Below are 5,442 nucleotides of genomic sequence, written 5' to 3' on the forward strand. Positions count from 1 at the left end.
TTTGTTTTTTGGTTCTTTTTTTTTGGAGCTGGGGACCGAACCCAGGGCCTTGCGCTTCCTAGGCAACTGAGCTAAATGCCCAGCCCGGTTTTTGTTTTATTAACTTGAGTATTTCTTATTTACATTTCGAGTGTTATTCCCTTTCCCGGTTTCCTGGCAAACATCCCCCTAATCCCTCCCCCTCCCCTTCCTTATGGGTGTTCCCCTCCCCATCCTCCCCCCATTGCTGCCCTCCCCCCAACAATCACGTTCACTGGGGGTTCAGTCTTAGCAGGACCAAGGGCTTCCCCTTCCACTGGTGATCTTACTAGGATATTCATTGCTACCTATGAGGTCAGAGTCCAGGGTCAGTCCATGTATAGTCTTTAGGTAGTGGCTTAGTCCCTGGAAGCTCTGGTTGGTTGGCATTGTTGTTCATAAGGGGTCTCGAGCCCCTTCAAGCTCTTCTAGTTCTTTCTCTGATTCCTTCAACGGGGGTCCTATTCTCAGTTCAGTGGTTTGCTGCTGGCATTCGCTCTGTATTTGCTGTATTCTGGCTGTGTCTCTCAGGAGAGATCTACATCCGGCTCCTGTCGGCCTGCACTTCTTTGCTTCATCCATCTTGTCTAATTGGATGGCTGTATATGTATGGGCCACCTGTGGGGCAGGCTCTGGAGGGGTGTTCCTTCTGTGTCTGTTTTAATCTTTGCCTCTCTATTCCCTGCCAAGGGTATTCTTGTTCCCCTTTTAAAGAAGGAGTGAAGCATTCACATTTTGATCATCCGTCTTGAGTTTCATTTGTTCTAGGCATCTAGGGTAATTCAAGCATTTGGGCTAATATCCACTTATCAATGAGTGCATACCATGTGTGTTTTTCTGTGATTGGGTTACCTCACTCAGGATGATATTTTCCAGTTCCAACCATTTGTCTATGAATTTCATAAAGGCATTGTTTTTGATAGCTGAGTAATATTCCATTGTGTAGATGTACCACATTTTCTGTATCCAGTCCTCTGTTGAAAGGCATCTGGGTTCTTTCCAGCTTCTGGCTATTATAAATAAGCAGCCAGTGTTTTTAACTGCTGGTCCATCTCTCCAGTCCTAAAAATATTTTTAATTAAAATATAATTACTTCATCTCCCTCCCCCTTCTTTTTCCTCTCTCCAACCTCTCCCGTGTTCTTCGCCTTGCTCCTGCTAAAAAAAAAAAATCAGTCTCTTTTTATTCAGTCGCTATTTTTCTCCACATAAACACAACTCTCTCAGACTTTTTTTTTTTTTTTTGGTTCTTTTTTTCGGAGCTGGGGACCGAACCCAGGGCCTTGCGCTTCCTAGGCAAGCGCTCTACCACTGAGCTAAATCCCCAACCCCTCTCTTAGACTCTTTAGTGTATATACAAGGAAACTACACCCCTGCTGGTTCAAGAACACGGCCAAGATGGCTGCCGAAATAAGGCCCGAAGAAGGAAACCACCAACAGACATGCTAATGTGGGCGGGGGAAATCTCAGGTGTCTGCTGATGAATTGAGGAATTTTGTTTTAACGTCGTCTGATTTATTAATGTCTTCCCTGGTGTTAGTGCTGTGGCTCCCGCCTGCTAGGAAGATGTTTTCTAATATTGCACAGCCTGAGACAAGGGCTAAGATTAATGTCCGTATGTGTATATGTGTACTGCCGTTTTTAATCTCACTACCACAGAACACTTGGCCAAATACCTTAAGGGAGGAATGATTGATTTTTCCGCTCACCGTTTCAGGGTCTACGTGGTAGAGGAAGCATGGTGAAGCACAGGGGGAGCATGTGGTGGCCATCACAGACTAGAGATCCAGAAAGCCAACGTAAGGGGTGCAGGTGCCACCCACATTCGGAGTCAGCTTTTGAGTAATTCTCTCTGAAATGCCCTTGCAGGCCCAGCCCAAGGTGCGTCTCCCCTGCTCAAGTGATTCCAAATCCAGTTGGCATCTGATGAGACCAAACCCCATAGACTCATATAATTAAATACTTGGTGGAACTGTTTGGGAAGAATTAGAAGGCATGGCCTTGTTGGAGGAGTTATGTCACTGGGGTTTCAAGAGCCCACGCCATTCCCAGGTAATTCTCTGGCTGCCTCAGGTTTGCGGGTCTGCTGCAATCTCTGTTACTGCTCTAGCATCTGCCCAATGCCAGGCTCCCTGCGGTGACGGCATGGACTCGCCCTCTGGAACACTAGGCTCCAAATTAAATCCTTTCTAAGGTGCCATGCTCATGGCGCTTTCCCCACAGCAATAGGAAAGTGAGACACCGGTCAAGTCAGCAGTAAAGGTTAACCTTCCCAGAATGGACATCCAACTGATTCTCTTCCGTTGCTCAAAAAGACCACCTTTTCTCCCCAGCCACTCTGGGGAGCAGCTCTGTAAAACTCAGACTCTTACATTGATGTGTGGATCTATTTCTGGACTTTTGTCCTGCTAGTCCATTTGTCTGAAACTTTTCCCAGGTGATGTGAACTCACACTGTAATTGAGAATGACCTCAAACCCTTTCTTGACCTTCCCAAGGGCTAAGATTACAGGAATGTGACCTCTCTCTCTCTCTCTCTCTCTCTCTCTCTCTCTCTCTCTCTCTCCCCTTCCTTCCTTCCTTTCCTTCTTTTTTTTTTAAAGATTTATTTATTTATTATATATAAGTACACTGTAGCTGTCTTCAGACACACCAGAAGAGGGCATCAGATCCCATTACAGATGGTTGTGAGCCACCATGTGGTTGCTGGGAATTGAACTCAGGACCTCTGAAAGTGCTCTTAACCGCTGAGCCAACTCTCTGGCCCCTTTCTTTCCTTCTTTCTTTCTTCCTTTCTTTCCTTCCTTCTTTCTTTCCTTTCTTCTTTCTTCTTTCTTTCATTCTTTCCTCCCTCCCTCCTCCTTCCTTTCCTTCCTACTTTCTTTCTCCCTCTCTTCTCTTTCCCCTTCCTTCCTTCCTTCCTTTCTTTCTTCCTTTCTTCCTTTCTTCCTTTCTTTTACCCCCTTCTTCAGATTTACTTACTTATTTAGCATGCCCGTGTGCCCTGTGTAAGCGTGTATTCTTGGATCTCTTGCTGCTGCCGTTACGGGTTACACACTGGTGGGTGGGAGCTGCTGTTGCCGGTGCTGGGAAGCCAACCCAGGTCCTCTCCTAGAGCCTCAAGTGCTCTTAACTGTTCCTGATGCCAGCATCCTTCCTATTACGTTGTGGTATCTGATTTTCTTCTTCAGAGTTGCCTGGGCCATTTTCCTTGCTTTCGTTTCTGTACCAAGATTAGAATTAGCCTATCAGTTTCCATAAAGCAAAAATTTGGGATTCTGGTTACGCTCTGTTTGGTTCCAGAGGTCGACTCTGGAGAACCGACGATTTGAGATATTGACTCTTTCACCCCACGGATACCAAGTCTTTCCATTTATACCAATTCCTTTCTAGTTTCGCTCAACAGTGTTTGGTCGAACTCTATACAGTGGCTTCACTTATCTCCTATTAAAATTATCTCTAGACATTTAATTTTTAATGTCCTTGTGAGTGTCGCCATTTTTTTTTTAAACTTTGGTTTTTTAATTCTTGTTTCTATGTAAAAGATGCTGACATTGTATCAGGTAGCCATGATGAACTGAGCAGTGAGTCCCACAGCTTCCTGTGGGCTTCACCCCCCCACGGCCATGCTATCCCTGAGAGACTTTCAATCTTCAATCTTTCAGCCTCCGTTTGACTGACCTCCCTTGCTGAATCGGCTATGATCTCAAGTGGTGATAGACAGAAGCGGGAAGAATGCTGGCTGTTGTCTTCCCTGTGACCTTAGACTGAAAGCTAATGTCCTGTTGTATGCTCCCCTCAGACCGTCTCTTGTCCCCATTGATGCCGTAATTTGCCAAGAACTCTGCTTAATTACAACTGGATGCTGACTTTTATTATATGAGATCATTATATAATTTTTATCCTTCTGTTTCATTATATCAAAAGCTAGCTTTGCATTTCTTCAATAAATCCGATTTTGTTGTGACATATGACTCCCTGTTTCTGGATTCAGCTTACTAGTATTTTATTGGGGAAACTACGTCTATGAAAGAGATCGGTAGGCTTGCGACAGAGATTTTCTTAGACTTTCCTAATCAGGTTTTGATACGAAAGTTTTACTGCCTCATATAAAATAATTGGGATTGTATTCTTTTCTTCTTAAATATTTCAGCGAATAATTTAATCCTCTGGTGGACTTTGTAAAGATTGGCGATATCTCTTCTTTATATTTGGAGAATTATTCAATCAGGACCGGGAGTTTTCTTTGTAGGGAAAGGTTTTGGTCATGAATATAATTTATTTAATAGACACAGAAGTTTTCATATTTTCTATTTCTTCTGTGGGTCTTGGTAAATTCTACTTATCTAGCAATTCTTCCCTTTCTCCAGCAAATATAAATTTACTAGCCCGCAGTCGTTCTCGATTCTCTCGTGCCTCCTAGCATCACGGGAGCTGAGCTGCCGCCTTTGTGTCTGGCAATGGCTACCTTCACCCATCCTGGGCTCCTTTGAAATGATTCTAGGCTGTTACTGCTGTTATTAGCTCTTGTAAAGAAAAAGATAATCAATTTCTTTGGCCCTTCCTATTGCACATTTGTTTTCTATTTTCATTAAAATATACTTGTTATTTGTTTTATATTAAATTCCTTAAAAGAATAAGCTCGCATTTTCGATCTTATTGTGACCTCTGGGAGGCGTGTCTCCCGAGGTCCGGGTATTACACGCTGCCTTCCCAGCGTATGACTCTGTTTGGAGAGGGTAGGACTTTTAAGAGGTAGAGCCTCCTGGGGGGTCTTCTGATCGTTGTGAACACGGGCTTCAAGGGGGATGTTGGGGATCCAACCACTTCCTCATTTTTGATTTTCACATCCCAGCCACGAAAGTGAACGGCTTCATTCTGCTCCATCTTGCAACAGCCCTGATACGGCAGGGCCAACTGTAGGCTAAAACCTCTGAATTGTGAACAAACGGAAGCATCTCCTGCTTATATGCTGGTATTTATTACAGCAACAGCGAATGAGGATGTCCTCCACAGGTTCATACATGGTTCCCAGTTGGTGGACCATTTAGGGAGGACTAGGAGGCGTGGCCTTGCTGGAGGAGGCGTGGCACTGCTGGAGGAGGCGTGGCACTGCTGGAGGAGGCGTGGCACTGCTGGAGGAGGCGTGGCACTGCTGGAGGAGGCGTGGCACTGCTAGAGGAGGCGTGGCACTGCTGGAGGAGGCGTGGCACTGCTGGAGGAGGCGTGGCACTGCTGGAGGAGGCATGGCCCTGGGGTGGGCTTCGTAGTTTCAAACCCCATGCCAGGCCCAGACTCACTCACTCTGTCTTGTGCCTTGTGTCAATCAGGTGTGAACTCTCAGCTACTGTTCCAGGCCCTTCCTGCTGCTACGTTCCCTGCTGCGATACTCCTGGACTCACCCTCTCATGACATTTTGTATTTGC

At 45.4% G+C, this 5,442-nt stretch overlaps 1 long non-coding RNA gene across 1 annotated transcript; it reads left to right on the forward strand.

Annotated features, from left to right (window-relative positions):
• The first annotated feature begins 1,734 nt into the window (after positions 1-1,734).
• On the forward strand, positions 1,735-3,990 carry LOC120097834 (uncharacterized). The gene is made up of 2 exons (XR_015641998.1): positions 1,735-1,898; positions 3,682-3,990. It is a non-coding gene; the product is annotated as an uncharacterized LOC120097834 (long non-coding RNA).
• Positions 3,991-5,442: the final 1,452 nt, after the last annotated feature.

Source organism: Rattus norvegicus, chromosome 17 (genome assembly GCF_021556685.1).
Source record: "Rattus norvegicus strain SHRSP/BbbUtx chromosome 17, alternate assembly SHRSP_T2T, whole genome shotgun sequence".
In the NCBI taxonomy this organism is placed as follows: domain Eukaryota; kingdom Metazoa; phylum Chordata; class Mammalia; order Rodentia; family Muridae; genus Rattus; species Rattus norvegicus.